A 20,361-nucleotide genomic window follows, 5' to 3' on the forward strand; every position below is an offset into this window, starting at 1 on the left:
TATCTAGCAGGGAAACAGAATGCTCTGGCAGACAAATTGAGCAGATTCCTTCAACCTCACAAGTGGTCACTCAGTTCGGTTATATTACATCAAATCTTCTCAAATTGGGGAACTCTGTAAATAGATCTATTTGCATTTCCCAACAATCACAAACTTCCGCACTTCTACTCCTGTCTGTACTCTCATCATCGTCTAGAGTTGGATGCATTTCTTCTAGACTGGATAGACAAATTCCTCTATGCGTTCTCTCCAATTCCTTTGATAGGGAAAACGCTTTTCAAACTCAAACAAGAGCCAGCTACCATGATCCTCATAGCTCCAAAGTGACCAAGGACATCCCTGGTTCCATCTTCTACAACTAACTTGTCAGTGAACCAATTCCATTACAATATTTCCAACTCTATTGACTTAAAATGAAGGATCTCTTCTTCATCCCAGTCTGCAGTCACTGCGCCTTACAACCTGGTTCCTGGCTCCCAGTTCATAGATAACTTTCATCTCTTGGCTCCAGTCTCAGCCATCATAGATGCCTCCAGAAAATCCTCCACACAGTGATGCTACCGCTTCAAGTGGACACGGTTTATCCTCTGGTGTCACCTACAGGAATTATCTCCAGACACATGGCCTTTGTCATCAGTACTGGATTATCTTCTCCATCTGTCCAACTCTGGGTCTAAAAACCACTTCAGTGCGGGCCCATCTTAGGGCTATCAGTGCCTTTCATGTAGCTTTGGAACAACAAACATCTGGCTACACACCTGTTGGTTTCTTGATTCATGAAAGGCCTCATGAATTCAAAGCCTCCAATCAAGTCTCCTCCAGTTGCTTGGGACCTACCATATTTTTTGCTCCATAAGATGCACTTTTCCCCCCAAAAAAAGTGGGTGGAAAAAAGGGTGCATCCTATGGAGCGAATACCCAACCACTCCCAGCCCCCTTACCTTATTTAGATCAGGGTTTCTTGCCCACCGCCGCTGCTACTTTTCGCTCGCCGCCACAAGTAGAGGAAGGGAAAGACCAGGCGGGTGCAGTGATTGCACGCCGCCAGCCCAGAAACCTTAGTCCCAATATAAATTCTGACGTGAATCGGGGGTAAGGCTTCTGGGCCGGCAGTGTGCAATCGCTGCACCCACCTGACCCTTCCAGCAATTCGTTCTGTTCGGAGGAAGTGAAGCGCCACCGGCTCCCCGCTCGTCCCTCGCTTTTGGGCCACAGTGAGGCCACGGCTTGCGGTGCCATGCTGACTGAAGTTCGACCCACTGCTGAGTCGGGTGTCTCCCCCCCCCCCTCCGGCTGTTGCTGCTTCATCCCGCCTAGAGCCCTCACCCTTTGGCAACATGTCTTCATAGCGGCAGCAGCGGAAGGTAATTAAATCCAACGGGCAGGCAGGCTTTGGGGAGGTGGGAGAAGACAAAGGCTGGAAGGCAGTGAGGGGAACATAGAAGGGAGGGAAGAGGATAATTGTTGGGCCTGAGGGAGAAAAGAAAGAAATCACCAGACAACGGGGGAGGAAGAGGACAAAGGCTGGAAGGCATTGAGGAGAACATAGAAGGGAGGGAAGGAGGGAGGAAGGGAGAATTGTTGGGCCTGAGGAAGGGGGGGAGAGGACAAAGGCTGGAGGGCAGTGAGGGGGAACATAGGAGGGAAGAAGGGACAATTGTTGGGCCTGAAGAAGGAAAGGAATAAGAAAGAAAGAAAGAAAAATCACCAGACAATGGGGGGAAGGGGGGGTGAAGGAGGAAGAGGGCAAAGGCTGGCAGGCATTGAGGGGGACCTAGGAAGGTGGGAGGGAGAAATAGACAATTGGGCCTGAGGAAGGAAAGAAAGAAAAATCACCAGACAACAGAGGTAGGAAAATAATTTTATTTTCAATTTAGTGATTAAAATGTGTCAGTTTTGAGAATTTATATCTGCTGTCTATACTTTGCACTATATTTGTCTATTTTTCTATAGTTGTTACTGAGGTGACATTGCATATTTTAAAAAGTCATCTGCCTTGACAACTGTGCCCTGTCCCTGCCTGCCCTGTCTCAGCCTACCACTAGACCACCAGAGGGGGGACAGGGTACAGATCCTGGCAGGGAGAGGGGACAGAGTAAAGAGCCTGGCAAGGAGTGTGGGGTTGGGTGCAGAGCCTGGCAAGGAGAATTTGGTTCAGAATGGGGTTTTTTTTTTCTTGTTTTCCTTCTCTAAACCTAGGGTGCGTCTTATGGTCAGGTGCATCTTATGGAGCAAAAAAAATATGGTGAATGTTATTCTCTCCACTTTGATGAAACTTCCATTTGAGCCTCTTGTGACTACACATCTCAGATACATCACTTGGAAAGTAGTCTTCCTCATTTTTATCACATCTGCATGCCGAGTCAGTGAATTACAAGCACTTGTATCTAATCCACCTTACACATGATAGAGCTATTCTTCACACTCATCCAAAATTCCTACCTAAAGTAGTATCTGATTTCCATCTCAACCAGTCTTTAGAATTGCCTGTTTTCTTCCCGAAACCACATTCCCATCCTGGTGAAGCTGCGCTCCACACATTGGACTGTAAACTAGAGAATGACACAGGGAAAAAAAATCTGGCCCCGGCCCACCGTCCCCTTCACCGCCATTCCTTTCACCACCCCGTCGCCGTCACCGCCCCCCCCCTTCACCGCCCCGTCGCCGTCACTGCCATCCCATTCACCGCCCCGTCCCCGTCCCCGCAGCATCCATATAAGCCTTAGTACTGCAATATTTAGCTTATTCCTTCCTTATAAATCAAAGTTCTGGCAGCTGAACTAGAGAAAGAGATGTTCAGCCGGCAGGGCTTTGTTTATAAATTTTTATCAACACAACTAATATACTACTTTATCCTAAAGCAAAAAATAAATAAATAGAATTTTTTTTTTCTATTGTCTGGTTTCTGCTTTCCACATCTTCTCATTCAATTCCTTCCATCCACTGTGTGCCTTCTCTCTGCGTCTTCCATTTGCTGTTACTGTGCCTCTCCCTTCACCCCCCCCCCTCCCAATTGGTCTAGCACCCATCTTCTTCCCTCTGTTCCCCCATAGTCTGGCATCTGTCTTCTTCCCTTCCAGCATCTTCTCCCCACTCTGTCTTCCACATTTCCATTCAGGGTCTGTTACTCTCTACCCTCTTTCAATGTCTGTTCAATTCCTTTCTACCACCACCCTTCCCTCCCTCCTTCATCATCTGTTCCTTTCTACCACCCATCAGCTCCTCTCGTGTGGCTTATCTATCTACCTCCCTCCCTCTTATTTTCGTGGCACATTATAATGTAATTTGTGCAAGCTGCTGGAGCCTGCAAGCTCGGTCCCTGTCCCATCCATACAAACCATCTCGCTTCTGTGTTCCTATTTTCCCCATTTCTAATATCTCCCCTATGTATCAGGCATTGCCGCCCCCGTGTCCATATACCGTCCCCATGGCATGTCCCCTTTATGTCTCTGTCCCTATGCCCCATGCACATAATTTCCCCTCTTTCTGTTACCTTCCTGTGTCCAGATTTCCCCTATCTTCCTCTTCCATACCAGTGTGTCTCTTCTTTTCAACCCCCATCTAGCTTCTCTCCCTCTTTCTTCCCCCCCCCCCTGTTTCCAGCAACTGGCTCACCTGCCTGTCCTCCCCTTCCTTTCCTGCTGTGGGTTTCTTTCTTTCCCTCTTCATCCCCTTGGCCCAGAATCTTTTTCCCTTTCACTCCCTCCTTCCTAGTGTGAGCCGGGAACACGCGCAATTGCGCGGTCCAGCAGTCCCCACCCGCCCGATCGCAGCATTTAGCCAGCTCCCTCCCTCCACCTCACCTTATATGCCGGCTTTCTTTTTCCCGAGCTGCACGCGTTCAAAAAGCCGCACATGCGCAGCTGCGCGAGTTGATCAATCTTCTCCTCTCCTGCAAGTTCCTGTTTCCGGTTGCGTCAGAGGAGAAGATTGATGCAGCCGCGCGTACGCGTCTTTTTGAACGCATGTGGCTCGGGAAAAAGAAAGCCGCCAAACTCGGCATATAAGGTGAGGTGGAGGGAGGGAGCTGGCTAAACGCTGCGATCGGGCGGGTTGGGACTGCTGGACCGCGCGATCCTTGATGCCTCACTGCGGAGACAAGACCATTCACCGCTCCACGGGGCGGTGAATGGCCTTGTCCCCGTCCCCGCAGCGACTACTATTTTTCTTTCCCCGTTTCCGCGGGTTACCCGCAGCTACTCGTGGCTAGCCGCAGGTAACAACCACCGTGTCATTCTCTACTGTAAACATACCTTAGCTTACTATCTGGGTCGCACAAAGCCTCACAGAACAACTACCCAGCTCCTCTTACTAAGAGAACAATCTCTTCATGTTTAGCAGACTGCATTTCTTTCTTCTATGCCATCCCATTACTGTCTGGAATCTCATTCCAGACAAGATGGTCAGTTTGGCCAAGCAGTTCTACAAAATGTATTCTCCATTTAGAAGCCAAATTCCCTCCATCCTTTACTTATCAGGTAGGGAGTCCCACACGTGAGAATATGCTGCCTGCTTGTTCTGAATAATGCACAGTTACTTATCTGTAACAGGTGTTATCAGGGACAGCAGGCAGATATTCTCACAATCCTCCCATCTCCCTTAGTTGGCTTTTTAGCTTGTTGGGCTTTTTTACTGAACTGATGGTCCTGCGAGCTGACGTTGGGTGGTGAGGCACTTGGGCATGTGCAGTATGGGCTTTCTCAAGACTTCTCAGGAGTTAGTGATACTGCACTTTAGGACCTTCCGTACCAAGCTCCTTGGATGATGTAACCCACATGTGAGAATATCTGCCTGCTGTCCCTGGATAACATCTGTTACAGGTAAATAACTGTGCTGTATTACATTTCTGGTTATGTAAAGACACCATGATATTTTGTAAGTTTAATTCAAGGGTCTGAATGAATAATTTGATGTCTGTCCTTTGGTTTGATACCTTACAAAAATTACACAGACATATTTTAAAAAGTCAGCATCATATATTGTCTATTTATTCAAATCTTGAAAACCAATCATTAGAATTTTTCAGTGAGAATAATGTGATGATGTGTATTTCCTGCAGTGACAACTAAAGAGTATTCTAATGGTTTGGAACAGCAGGTGAGAACTAGGAATGCCTAGTTTCAAATTCTGTAGATATTACTTATGACTAGTGCTGCCCGATTCACGATTCGAATCGATTCACCGATTCGAATCAGGTGAATTGATTCAAATTGATTTAATTGAAAAAATCAGCCTCCCGATTCGATAACCAACCCTTCCCCCTGTGCTTTCCTAAAGCAGGAGCAGCAGTACTGCTTCTTGCTGGCCGTCCACTGCTGCTCCTACTTGAGGAGGGAGGGTCAGACAGAAAGGCCTGCATATTCCCCCAGCTTCCCCGCTCTTACCTTAAGCAGCTAATACGGCAGCCTGCAGGATCACTGATGCTATAGCAATCCCTGCAGCTGCCCATCGTTCTCAGCGGCATGTTCTCTCTGCTACGGTCCTGCCTTTGCTGTGGCGTCAGGGGCAGGATCGCAGCAGAGAGAACGTGCTGCTGAGGACAACGGGCAGCTGCAGGGATCGCTATAGCACCAGCGATCCTGCAGGCTGCCGTATTAGCTGCTTAAGGTGGAAGGGAGGGGAGCAGGCCTTCGCAGCAGGGAGGTAGGCCTGTGCAGAGAAAGGAGGAGGAAGAGTGCCTTCACGGCGGGGAGGCAGGCCTATGCAGAGGGAGGAAGAGGAAGGAGTAAGAGAGGGGAGGGGAGATGCTAGACCTGGGGTGAAGGGAAGAGAGAGACCAAACCAAAAAGAGAGAGGAGGGGGAAAAGCAGAGGACAGAGAGGTGCTGGACTAATGGAGAGAGGGAGAGAGAAATGCAAGACCACAAGGGGAAGGGTACAAGAGGGACAGATACTGCTCCAAAGTAGGTGGGCAGGGTGCAGGATGGCAGGAGAGATAGTAGGAGAAAGCCTGTACCTAGGGAAGGGGATACAGGAGGTAAGGAAGAGAGAAAGAAGAAGCTGGATATAGGGAGAGACATGAAACAGAGATAAGATCTGGGCATGGAGGGAGCATAGGAACAGGGACACAAGAGGGACACTACTGGAGAGGAGAATAGGGACAGGGATATAGAAGAGAGATGCTAGATGAAAAGGTAGTTGAGAAAAGGAAGAGATTGTGGATGGTGGGGTCCATCGCTTTAGCTGCGGGGAGAATGGAGATGAAAAAAAGGAAAGATGAGGGATGAAAGATGGGGGAGGAAAGGGAAACAGAAGGGGAGGTCAGAGATGGAAGATGGATGGTTAACAAGAAGAAAGAAGGAGAGCCTGATCAGAAGACAACCAGAGCCTGGGACCAACATGATTTGAAAAATGACCAGATAACAAAAGGTAGGAAAATAATTTTATATTCTGTTTTGTGATTACAATATGTCAGATTTGAAATGTGTATTCTTCCAGAGCTGGTGTTAGATCCCGAATGTGAGCTAGGATTTAACAGAGAGAAAAAGTATTTTTTGTTTATTTTGTTTACACCTCAGTGTGGGTAGGAGAGGGCAAAGGGGGTGAAGAAGCTATAAAATAAACTCACCAGGATGTTTGAAAAAAACCACCCAAATGGGCAGGAAAATCGAATCGAAAAACCGATTCAATAGGCTGAATTGAAATTTTTTTCCTGAATCGGGCAGCACTACTTATGACCTTAGGCAAGTTACTTTCCAATATGCATGGCACAAACTTAGACTGTAAATTACCCTTTATCTACTATATTTTGTGCCTCATCTTGAGCTACTGCTTAAAGGGTATGAGCCAAGTCTAAATAAAAACAATGACTAATTTTGTGCAGTAGCCTCAGTAAAACTTCAGTTGTAATAGTTGAACAAATATATATATACAGTATGTAATTAGACACTTTAAACAACTAATTATATATATAATTAGTTGTTTAAAGTGTCTAATTAATAATATATCCGAATTCATGCCTTTAAACAGTTCAGTAAACTTTCCAAGTGCTGAATACAAGCACTTGCCTATATGTGTATGCTGACAGAGCAAGTCTTATGATGGCAGTTCCTGGCCTATTTGCCAATTGTTGTAACTACACATTTTATCTACCTGAGATTTTTCTGTCCTTCTCCATGTACCAAGTTTCCAGTTGTGTACTGCAGAAATGTATTTTGGTACCCTTCTTCCTTAGTTGTCTGCTTTGTATACTTTTGGCAGCACTAAGGATTCCTTGTCATGTCTTCTCCAAATCTAGAAACAAACTTGTTGGCTGTTTGTTTGTTTTTTTCTTTATTCTTAGCCTTCCAACTTAGCCAGTAAAGCAGTAGCACTTCCAATATTTGTAGAAGCAATTGTTTTGTACTGTAGTAGCCTCTTGCTAAAGCTTATTTAACTGAGTGAACCACAAAGTACCAAGCTGTAAGAAGATAGGATTCACTCTAGCAGTGCTGCTCAAATTTCTTGCGACTGTAACCTCATGTTTGCAGCTACAGCAGTGCCCACAATCCGGCAGAGGTACATCAAAATAATGCGCTTATGTAGTGTCTGCCCAGGTCAGGACCCCATTTAGGGAAGTAGTCCACAGTTTTTGAGAAGCACTGCACTTATAATTATAGTTATTTTATTTTCTTGTATACCACCCCACCAGCAGTTCTAGGCGGTTCGCAACAGAAGAACTGAAACATTTCAGTTAAAAAATACAATTTAAAAAAACGCAACTATTATAACTACTACATCCATTCAATACAGCATCAGATAAAAAGTACATTTAAAATACATAACCTAATAAAAAATACCATCGTAAGTATCAACATTCTTGTTTATCAAATAGGTGAGTTTTCAATCATTTCCTAAATATAAGGTAAGAATAGTCTTGAACAATCAGCGGACTCATCCAGGAGTTCAACTTCCTCGCCTGATATTCCATAAGAATAGCCTTACTGAGTCAGACCAATGGTCCATCTAGCCCAGTATCCTGTCTTCAAGGTGGCCAATCCAAATCACAAGTATATGGCAAAAACCCAAATAGTAGCAACCTTCTATGTGCTACTGATGCAGGGCAAGCAGTGACTTCCCCCATTTCTATCACAATAGCAGGCTATGCACTTTTCCTCCAGGACCTTGCCAAATCTTTTTTAAAAACAGCTATATTAACTGTTCTTACCACTTTCCCTGGCCAAGTATATTCCAGAGTTTAACTATTCTCTTGAGAGAAAAAATATTTCCTCCTATTAGTTTTAAAAGTATCTTCCTGTAACTTCAAGTGCCTCCTAGTCTTTGTCATTTTTGATGGAATAAAAAATTGATCCATTTGTACCCATTCTACACCACTCAAGATTTTGTAGACCTCAATCATATCTCTTCTCATCTGTCTCTTTTTCAAGCTGAAGAACCCTAACCTCTTTAGTCTTTCCTTATATGAGAGGAATTCCATCCCCTTTATCATCTTGGTCGCTCTTCTTTGAACCTTTTCTACTTCCTCTATATCTTCTTTGGGGTTTTTTTTTTTTGTTTTTTTTCAATAAAGTGACCAGAATTGAACATAGTACTCGAGGTGAGGTCCCACCATGGAGTGTTTACCATCCCTTTTCTAATAATTCCCACACATTGGGCTGCAGGTTTCAGCATACTGTCTGCAATAACACCCAGATCTTTTTTGGGAGGCGCTGACCCCTTATTATGATTTGAGTTATTTTTCCCAATATGCATAACTTTGCATTTGTCCACATTTTATTTCATCTGCCATTTGGATACCCATTCTTCTTCCACAGTTTGCATTTGTTTTTACAGCTTTGAACAGTTTAGTGTCATCTGCAAATTTAATCACCTAACTCATCTTCCCAATTTCCAGATTATTTATAAATAAGTTAAATAGCACCTGTTCCAGAACAGATCCATGCGACATCCACTATTTACCCTCCTCCATTGAGAAAAATGGTCATTTAACCCTACCCTCCTGTTTTCTCGAAGTCCAGGAGCTCAGGAACTGGTCCCTTGGGAGCAAGACTCACCCCAGGCTCTGTCTGCAGTTGAATTGAGTGCCAGCTGCATGATTCCGTGGTGGGTTTTTTTCCAGGAATGGGGCCAACTGCATTTCCTCCAGCCCAACTGTGCATGTGAGGTTCTGGTGGAGGTCAATGTCTCTGGCCTGTCTTTGGGCCTGAGAAGCAGTCAGAAGAGATGAGCAGTCTGGATTCCAGGCTTATTTGAAGCAGAAGTTTTACTTGTAAGCTGTCTGCAGCTTCACCATAAGCAGCACACAGCATGGCACAGTGAGTAACAGGCTGACAAAAGAACAGGGAGATCTAGTCTGAGGAGGACTGGGATGACAAGGACTCCACAGTCCTCAGCTGTACTGTGCTCGCTTATGAGCAGCATTAAAGTGCAGATCACATGTTTCCCCTTTTATCCAGACATTTAAAAAATGCTAATGGACCATTTGGAGGTCCTGGAGGGACCCCTTTGTGTGGCCAAAGCCATTGCAAAGCTTTATCCAATAGATGTGGAATTTAACCAGCTATTTGTTCTGCCAAAAGTGGATTCCCTGGTGACACAGGTAATCAAGCGAGCCTCACTTACCAGTGAAGGCAGTGTGGTATTAAAGAATACCCAGGACCGCAGGCTGGGTTTTGTTCTTAAGACCTTAATGGGTCCATCTAGCCTAGTATCCTGTTTCTAACAGTGGCCAATCCAGGTAATAAATACCTGACAGAAACCCAAATAGTAGCAACATTTCATGCCTCTGATACCAGGGCAAGCGGTGCCTTTCACCATGTCTGTCTCAAAAGCAGACTCTGGACTTTTACTCCAGGAAATTATCCTAACCTATTTTAAAATCAGCTATTCTAATTGCTGTTACCGCATCCTCTGGCAATGAGTTCCAGAGTTTAAATATTTCAGTGAAAAAAATATTTCCTCCTATTTGTTTTTAAAAAAAGCTATTTCCATGTAACTTCCTTAAGTGTCCCCTAGTCTTTGTAAGAGTAAAAAAATGATTCACTTTTACCCATTATATACCACTTAGGATTTTGTAGACCTCAATCATATCCCCCCTCAGCCTTCTTTTTTCCATGCTGAAGAGCTCTAACCTCTTTAGCCTTTCCTAATATGATAGAAGTTCATCCCCTTTATCATTTTGGTTGCTCTTTGAACCTTTCCCAATTCCGCTATATCTTTTTTGAGATACAGCAACCAGAATGGAACACAGTACTTGAGGTAGTGGTAACATGGAGTGATACAGAGGCATTATAACATTATTAGTCTTGTTTGCCATCCCTTTTCTAATAATTCCTAGCATCCTTTTTGCTTTTTTGTCTGCTGCTGCACACTGAGCAGATTCAGTATATAGTCTACAATGACACCTAGGACTCTTTCTTGGAGCTGACTTCTTAAGATAGGAATGACAAGTAGTAGTAGTATTACTACTATCGTGCTGCTAGACATATGTAACGCTGTACATTCAACATTCAAGAGACTGTCCGTTTGTAAGCTTTACTAAGCAGGGACTAACAGGATGACTAGGGGAATAAGGAGTTTCTCAGAGAGGGAATAATAAAACAGGCATTGGTGTTTTACAAGCGAGTGGGAGTTCGGAGTTAAAAGTAACCTTGAAAAAAGTGGGCTTTTAAGCTTAGATTTGAATACTGCCAGAGACAGAGCTTGATGTACTAACTCAGGCAGTCTGTTCCAGAGCATGTGTCTGGCTGCCTGAAACTTCTCCTCTGCTCTGAAGCAACTTTCTGTTTCCGGTTGCGTCAGAGGAGAAGTTTCAGGCAGCCAGCCAGCTGCATGCGACTTCAGAAAATGCTCTGGCTGCTTGTTAAGAGAAAAATCGCCAGCAAAGGTAAGGGCAAGGAAGAGAGAGAGATGCTTGGACCGCGTGATTGGATTTTAAGTATTTTGCGCGAGTTCCCTCAATTAACTGGGGACAAGGCCATTCACCGCCCCGTAACTAGGGACAAGGCTATTCACCGCTCCAAGGAACAGTTAATGGCCTTGTCCCTGTACCCACGGCAACCAGTTGTTTTGGTTTTTTTGTCCCTGTTTGGCGGGTTACCCATGGCTAGCTGCGGGTAACAGTCACCATTTCATCCTCTACTCTATACCACCAAAATACAACCCTTCCCCTTAGCATATTACTAAAACCCTTATTCACACCCATATCACCTCTTGCCTAGAGTTTAGTTTATTTGATATACAGTGGAACCTTGGTTTACGAGCATAATTTGTTCCAGAAGCATGCTCGTAAACCAAAACACTTGTATATCAAAGCGAGTTTCCCCATTGGAAATAATGGAAACTCGCTTTGATACGTTCCCTCCCACCCCCCCTCCTCCCCCCCCTGCTAGCAAAGGCCTCCCCACTCGAACCGGCACCCCCCTCTGAACAACTTGAACTTACCCCCCTCCCCCACCCCGTCTGGCACCAGCACACAGCCCACAGGACGTGCCAGTGCCGCTAGAACATCTTCTGCCTCTGCCGGCCTTGAGCATGCATCTGCGCATGCTCAAGGCCTTGTAATTCTCCCTCTCGCCGAGATTCTCTGAAATCTCCGAGAATCTTGATGAGAGAGAGAATTAGAAGGCCTTGAGCATGCGCAGATGCATGCTCAAGGCTGGCAGAGGCAGGAAGATCTTCTAGCGGCACCGGCACATCCTGTGGGCTGCATGCCGGTGCCAGACCGGGGGGGTAAGTTCAAGTTGTTCGGGCGGGGGATGCTGGTTCGCGTGGGGGGTGCCGGTTCGAGTGTGGGGGAGCGATGCTGGTTATCGGGGAGGGGGGTGCTCGCAAATTGAGTCAACACTCAAGTTTGCGAGAATGTTTTGCTCATCTTGCAAAACACTCGCAAACCGAGGTTTGACTGTATATACAATATATATAAAATCTATACAGTTTACAATTTAAAATTAAAGGAAGGTAACCAAAACAACAATAGTCAAATGAACAAAAACAGGACTTATAGGTGCATAAGGAAAAATGGGAAGGAAAGAACTACAAAAACACACACACATCATTCACACACCCTCCAATCAAAGAAGTCAAACGGAAAAAACTGTACGATGGCCTCCTAGCCACTCAAGCAGCAAAACTAGATAACCAAATCTCCAATCTACTGATAACCACCCCAGACTGCAAGATGTTCGGAAAAGAAATAAAAACTATACTCTTCAAGAAATCCCTGAAACAGTCTTAACATCACAAATACCTTCCCCCACCTTCTTCCTGTCTCACATACTACCTGTTCTACTCCTTGACTTCTCTAGAAATCACCAATGATCTTCCATTGTAACCCACCATTTATAACTCTTTTGTAATCCGCCTTGAACCGCAAGGTAATGGCGGAATAGAAATCTCTAATGTAATGTAATAGGATAAGCAGGTAAGGAGAAATACAAATGGTAAAAGGGGACGATCTTTGCATAGGGGTAGGTGATTTCTGCTCCAGAAATGCAAAGTTGAACCAGTTCTAAGAATTATCAAAAAGTAAATTGAAAGCCAGTGCAAAATAAAAGGCTTTCAATTGGGAGTTAAAGATTTTATGATTGCTCAGATCTTAGGTAGAGTGGAAGGAACTTCCATATTATGGGGGCTATCACAGAAAAACTTGAGTTCCCGTGGATGTCTAGAAATACCCGCCTAAAGGATGGCATGGTCAGTGAAGCAGAGTACCCTTTGAGAAGTATAAAGAATTGGAGCAGGAATCAGACACAGAACGGCAAGGATCCAAGATGGCTGCCGCTATCTGATACTGATAGGACACCTGAGAGTGTCTCTCTTACCTCTGGAATATGCCGAAAAGAAGGGGCAGGAGCGTTGGTGGTGCCTCCCAGCGCTCGGGACCCATGGTTTCTACAATTGAAGATATCTTCAGACGCCTTCACGGTTCGGGGAATCGCCCATTGGAAACGTCGGCAGAGAGGAGTGCTTCGACGGTAACCCACGGGCTAGATGTGACTCTGAGCCCCGACATCAGGATGCCTCCCCTTCTGCCGCTGGGAGCTAGCTCACCGTGAGAGGAGAGCACGTCCGACGAGACAGTGTTCTCCTCTCGAGAGGCCAGTATGTCGGAGGGCTTGTTGCAAGAAACAATCCAGAAGGACTTGTTCCCCCTGGAGAAACCATTGACTGGGACATCTCGCGCTAAGGAGGAACAAGGCACTGGGGAGGTAGACCAGCCATCTGAGTTATCTCTAACTACACCAACAACTGCTTTTGTTCCTGTTAAACCCCCAGAAGTCACTTTAGACTCGCTTTGGGAGTTAGTTGTGGCTTTGGGAAATTCTATGAATCCTCAAAATAAAAATTTAGATAAAGAACTTAAAGACCAGAAAGAAGTAATCAAGATTTTGAAAGAAGATATAGTAATACTGAAATCTGATAATTCAAGTAGATAAGAAGGACATAAAAATGATAAAAAGTAATCACGATTTATTGGTAAAAGATAATTTGATTATGAGGAGAAAATTGGAAGTACTTGAAAATAATACTCGGATTAATAATTTACGTTTAATCAATTTTCCAAAGGCCTCATCAATTTCCCCAAGAGACATGATAAAGCGTTGCTTTCTGGAAATATTTAAAATTCCTGAGAACTCATTACCACCATTGACAAGAGTGTATTATTTACCTATAAGGACTCAGGATTTTCAGAAAAAAGAAGATGTTGGAAAACCCCAGGAAAGTTCACTGGATGTTTCCGCTTTATTAGAACAGTCAGACAGAGAGGTGGCTATTTCAGCCACTCTCTTACTTACTGTGACTCTGGCTCCAGATAAAGACTGGATCCTTAAACTTTTCTTTAAAAATAGAGCCAGAGACTTCCTGGGCTTCCATATCCATATTTTTCCGGATGTCTCTAAAGAGACTCAAAAGAGAAGAAGGGAATTTCTAATGTTGAAACCTGGTGTGACCCAGATTGGGGGGTTTATTTTTTCTTAGATATCCTTGTAAATGTGTAGTAAGGTATCATACTTTGAAATATGTGTTTTTTGAACCAGCTCATTTGACGGTCTTCTTTTCACGAAGCGCCTTGGAAATGGAGAAAAATCTGTGTCCAAGGAATAATTAGCTCCTTTTCAGTATCAGATAATGCGATTTTCATTGGTTGCTACTTTGTACCTTAATCACTCCGATTCTTAAGTCTTGGATCCTAATTTTGAGGACTAGTGTGTGATTAAGTTGAGAATTATTTCCTATTATTGATTGTTTTATTTTCTGGATTGAAAGTAACTTTAATATTATGTTTTCTTAATTGCACTTTCTGTACAAGATGATATGCTTGTTAAATAATGTGAAAATTTCTAAATTAAAAAAAATCGGAGCAGCCAAAAAAAGGAGGAATATCAGTTTTGAATCTGAAATGAGTATATTAAACTTAAACAGAATCCTGTGTAAATCATTGGAAGAACATGTTCAGCTTTTAGAAGAGGAGTGACATGGTCAAATTTGGAGCAGTTGTATAGTATACATAAAGCAGTATTTTGAACAAGTTGAAATCTCTGGAGCTGATAGTGTTGGAGATCTATTATGATAGAATTGCAGTAATCCAGTTTAGAAAAAAATAGAGTGTATTAGAATGCCTAGATTGCGGCAACTTGCTTCTCACAGGTTTTCCGTTCTTTCCCCTTCAATTCATTCAAAATTCTGCTGCACGACTTATATTTCGCCAGAGCCACAATGCCCACACCACCCTCCTCCCCAAGCCACCCAACTGGCTCCTCACCTACCTAACATACAGCCAACAGAGACTTGAAGCCATGAGACTTCTGAAATTCTTGCACTGAGTACCGTATTTTCGCGGATATAACGCGCGCGTTATACGTGATTTTACGTACCGCGCATACCCCTCGCGCGTTATATGCCTGAGCGCGGTATACAAAAGTTTTTAAACATAGTTCCCGCCCGACGCCCGATTCACCCCCCCAGCAGGACCGCTCGCACCCCCACCCCGAACGACCGCTCGCACGCGCTCCCACCCGCACCCACATCCACGATCGGAGCAAGAGGGAGCCCAAGCCCTCTTGCCCGGCCGACTCCCCGACGTCCGATACATCCCCCCCCGGCAGGACCACTCGCACCCTCACCCCGAAGGACCGCCGACTCCCCAACAATATCGGGCCAGGAGGGAGCCCAAACCCTCCTGGCCACGGCGACCCCCTAACCCCACCCCGCACTACATTACGGGCAGGAGGGATCCCAGGCCCTCCTGCCCTCGACGCAAACCCCCCTCCCTCCAACGACCGCCCCCCCCCCCAAGAACCTCCGCCCGTCCCCCAGCCGACCCGCGACCCCCCTGGCCGACCCCCACGACACCCCCACCCGCCTTCCCCGTACCTTTGTGTAGTTGGGCCAGAAGGGAGCCCAAACCCTCCTGGCCACGGCGACCCCCTAACCCCACCCCGCACTACATTACGGGCAGGAGGGATCCCAGGCCCTCCTGCCCTCGACGCAAACCCCCCTCCCCCCCAGCCGACCCGCGACCCCCCTGGCCGACCCCCACGACCCCCCCACCCCCCTTCCCCGTACCTTTGGAAGTTGGCCGGACAGACGGGAGCCAAACCCGCCTGTCCGGCAGGCAGCCAACGAAGGAATGAGGCCGGATGGGCCCATCCGTCCTAAAGCTCCGCCTACTGGTGGGGCCTAAGGCGCGTGGGCCAATCAGAATAGGCCCTGGAGCCTTAGGTCCCACCTGGGGGCGCGGCCTGAGGCACATGGGCCAAACCCGACCATGTGTCTCAGGCCGCGCCCCCAGGTGGGACCTAAGGCTCCAGGGCCTATTCTGATTGGCCCACGCGCCTTAGGCCCCACCAGTAGGCGGAGCTTTAGGACGGATGGGCCAATCCGGCCTCATTCCTTCGTTGGCTGCCTGCCGGACAGGCGGGTTTGGCTCCCGTCTGTCCGGCCAACTTCCAAAGGTACGGGGAAGGGGGGTGGGGGGGTCGTGGGGGTCGGCCAGGGGGGTCGCGGGTCGGCTGGGGGGGAGGGGGGTTTGCGTCGAGGGCAGGAGGGCCTGGGATCCCTCCTGCCCGTAATGTAGTGCGGGGTGGGGTTAGGGGGTCGCCGTGGCCAGGAGGGTTTGGGCTCCCTTCTGGCCCAACTACACAAAGGTACGGGGAAGGCGGGTGGGGGTGTCGTGGGGGTCGGCCAGGGGGGTCGCGGGTCGGCTGGGGGACGGGCGGAGGTTCTTGGGGGGGGGCGGTCGTTGGGGGGAGGGGGTTTGCGTCGAGGGCAGGAGGGCCTGGGATCCCTCCTGCCCGTAATGTAGTGCGGGGTGGGGTTAGGGGGTCGCCGTGGCCAGGAGGGTTTGGGCTCCCTCCTGGCCCGATATTGTTGGGGAGTCGGCGGTCCTTCGGGGTGAGGGTGCGAGTGGTCCTGCCGGGGGGGGGGGGGATGTATCGGACGTCGGGGGGGGCATCAGGCTTTCAGGATGGGGACAGACCTTCAAGGGGGGACAGGACTTCAAGGGAGGACAGTGCACGGAAGTCAGGGGGGGTGAACGGAGAGTCGGGACAGCGCACGGAAAGTCAGGGCGGGCGAAAGGAGAGTCGGGCAGCATGCGCGTTATATGCCTGAGCGCGGTATAGAAAAGTTTTTGTACATATCATCGTGATTTCTGCGCGCTATACCCCTGTGCGCGTTTTACAATGGTGCGCGTTATATCCGCGAAAATACGGTAGTTCAAATTCACAGAGAATTACAGTGTAGCTATGGAAAAGGCAATTCTGCATATCATAAGGTACAGATGCCAGACTCCCAAGCATAGTTGTAGCTTGGGAGTGAATTGAGAGAGAGAGAGAGCACAACAAGGTGAAGCCTGGGGGAGAGAGAGAGAGAGAGACAGTGAGAGACTCTTAATGAGAGAGAGAGAGATTGGGTAAAGGCTTGGGGGAGGGGGTACTACATATGAGAAAGAAAGAGCCAGGTGATATTCACTGTCCCTGCATGTACTGAGAGCTAAAGTTTTTTTCTTTTTGTTTGATGGACCTTAGCATCTGATAACTATGGTTTGGATTATTTTTCCCAACGTGCATCACTTTTCAATTGTCCACGTCAAATGGTAGATTAAATTTAGATGCCCAGACTTCAAATTTCCTATGGTGGTCTTACAATTTTGCATAGTTTGTATGTGTTTTAAGAACTTTGAATAGTTTTTTACCTTCTGCAAATTTAATCACCTCACTTGTTCTGATTTCTAAATCATTTATAAATATTTAATGTAGCACTGGTCCCAATACAGATCGCTGCAGCACTCCACTATTTACAATCCTCAATTGAGAAAAATGGCCATTTAACCCTACAATCTGTTTTCTGTCCAATAACTAATTCCTAATCCACAACTGAACATTGCCTTCTATTCCATGACTTTTTAATTTTCTCAAGAGCCTCTCATAAGGAACTTTGTCGATTTTTGAAAATCTAGATACACTACATCAGCTAGCTCACCTTCATCCACATGTTTAGTCACACCTTCTAAGAATGATGATCCGACAGTCCCACCGATTCCCTCACAGGCTTTCCTCTTCGTACCTGATAAAGTTGCTTCAATGAGTTTTTATTTTTATTTCTGTGGCAAATTTCTCTTCATATTCTCTCTTAGCCTTCTTTATCAGTGCTTTGTATCTAACTTTCCAGTGCTTATGTTGATTATTTATTTCATGCGGATCTTTTTTTCATTCCTTGAAGGATTTTGTCTCTTAATAGCCTCTTTCACTTCACTTTTTAGCCATGTGTTTGCTCTTCTTTCCACCTTTGTTGTTTCGGAGAGTACATCTGGTATGGGCTTCCAAGATTACATTTTTAAACCACATCCATGCCTGATTTAAAATCCTAAACTTTGCAACTGATCCTTCTAGTTTCTTTTTAACAATTGTCCTCGTTTGATCATAATCGCCTTTAAAAAAAATTAAAGACTGATTATAGTAGATGTTTATGACTTCACTCCGGGTAGGGGACAAAAACAAAAAGCCTGATACAGCTTGTGTGATCCATAGTTTGAGAGCTACTCTTCTGGTTCATATAGAACTGGAAATGCAGATGTTCATGATTATTAACCCTCGGACTTATACGTTAAGAATCCTCTTGACCCCTCTTTTGTAAATGTGTGGTATGATACTTTGGTATAACCCAGCTGGTTGTGCACATAGTTTAGTCACCTGAAATTCTTTATTTTTGTTTGTTCTCATTTGATACCATACTCCTTTTAAAATCTAGTTTATAGTAAAAACATTAAACAGAAGGATTCAGGAATAAAACTATGTTAAAACTATAAGACTAAACGAGGACCAGCAGGTTACTATCCCAGCTTTTTTTTATACCCTCCCACACTTCTTTTTTTTTTTTTTTTGTCCCCTATACTCCATTTGTATTCAGGAAATGCCAAATGAAACAGCTAACCTTAATTTTTTTTTTTTCTTCATTCTTTTTACAAAATGGATAAGCAAGTTAACCTCCATTTGAAACTTCAGAAGTAGAGTTCCTGGCATAAAGGTAGAAGACTTCTGGGGTGGCCCAGGACACCTGGACTTCATTTCTTATGCTTCACTGTATGGCTGGTCTTTTAAGATGAATGACAGAAAAGTATTGTCCCCTAATCACTGATTGGAATAAAACTTAGTTAATGTTTGTTTTTACATATATTATATATCAGATATATCAATATGCTTTTATAATGGCTTCAAATATAAAGCATGATCCAGACCTTAGTAATCTGTGCAGCAGGAAGCTCAAAATTAGCTAGATCATTCAATTCATCTTTCTTGGCTTTTTAAAGCATTTTTTTGCAGCTAGCATAGGTGTTCATGGAACTACAGAAGTTTAACTTGATGCAGTCTACTATGTTCTTTGTGCTATTTCTTAAATCCTTTCATGCATTATCTTTGATTTAGATGTATGTGATTTACAAATGTTTCTGTGTGCTGCTTTATCTTAACTCCTCCCCCTCCTTTCCACCACTCTGAAAAAAATAAATTCCAGTATAGTTATCAACATAGATGATGACAGATAAAACACCTGTATGTTCCATCCAGTTTGCCAACAAGATAAACTGATAGCAATAGGTATGATATGATACTGCATATGCATACTTGATCTTGATTTGTCCTTGATCAAAATTTTGTTTAGCTATTTAAAAACTCTCTGAGTTCTTTTTGACTGAAAGAGTACACCTCCAAAAAAGGATACAGAGCAAAGTGAAAGAGTTAACAGTTTAGAAAGCTAATGCAGGCAGAAGCAGTTTTCTGGTTAGAGAGGTTTGTGAAAAAGTTTGTGCAAAGGTTTGTGCAAAAGTTAAACACCAGTGCACAATCTATGAAAATAAATGGTAATGAGACTGTTATTCCACCCCGATGCAAAGAATGTGCAAGAAGACTTTTATGTTCATCACTGGAACTTGAATGCCAGGTCTAAGGAAGCATATAAGAGTTAGCTTATTGTTCAGCAGTGGTGTCTAAGAAGATTTAATGCCTATTTTTCTTTTTGCCGGGCTTCCCCCCCTCCCACTCCTGACCCTAGAGATACCCCCCCAATACTAGAAAGAAAAACCATGAAGGTATAGAAGATCCGATCCCCCACTTCCTGACCCTGGGTATGAGCCTCTAATAACTCCCGCCTGAACATCCCCCAAATAAATTCCCTGGTAGTGATCATATGTTTCATAAAGGTGGTACCTGAACCCAATTGGTGTATCCTGCCAAATAAGTTCATTTTTACCTTCTGGTAGAATCTGCCCAGACCTATCAAATAATGGAAAATTAGTTTTTTTGTGGTTGTCCGAGTCTTGCCCTGTCTGAGTACCTCAGAAAATCCTCCCCTCCCCCTTTCCCCGAGTGAGAATTGACCCAATTAATTTCCAGCCTCCTTCCTGCCAGAATTTGTTTTTCCCGCTGAAATTCAAATTTGTGACCAATGGACTCTCCTGCCTCAATCGCCTCAAGCCTCAGCCAATCAGGTTTGAGGACCCACTATATATAAATACAAACTGCTGATCTCACAGCACACCCTGATGATGGCTGAAACATCGGTTCTACCATGGCAAGACCCAGACAACAACAATCATGATGCCAGTTTGCAGAAGCCTAAGAGAACAAATGGAAAAATTCCCTTATTTGGCAAACTGCTGCTGCACAGTGTGTCCTTGAATGCATCCTGAGGGATTAGTCGCTGTCATTTTGGAACATGAAGGCAGGAGTGAGTAGACATTGCTGTTGCCTTCTATGTTCATGGGGGGTTGGGTCTACTAGATTGCCAATGAATTTTGTGGGGGCAATCTGTTGAGAAGGGGAGATGGGGGAGGTCATCTCTGGGGTTAGAAGCATGAAGAGGAGCACAGTAGACCACAAGGGATTCTTTTTTTTATGGCATTAGGAGGATTGGAGGTATCTCT

At 45.2% G+C, this 20,361-nt stretch overlaps 1 protein-coding gene across 7 annotated transcripts in view; it reads left to right on the forward strand.

Annotated features, from left to right (window-relative positions):
* The window catches only part of GPATCH8 (G-patch domain containing 8), a 134,297-nt gene that overhangs the window by 58,047 nt on the left and 55,889 nt on the right, over positions 1 to 20,361 (forward strand). The window lies entirely within an intron of this gene.

This window comes from Geotrypetes seraphini, chromosome 13 (assembly GCF_902459505.1).
Source record: "Geotrypetes seraphini chromosome 13, aGeoSer1.1, whole genome shotgun sequence".
NCBI lineage: Eukaryota > Metazoa > Chordata > Amphibia > Gymnophiona > Dermophiidae > Geotrypetes > Geotrypetes seraphini.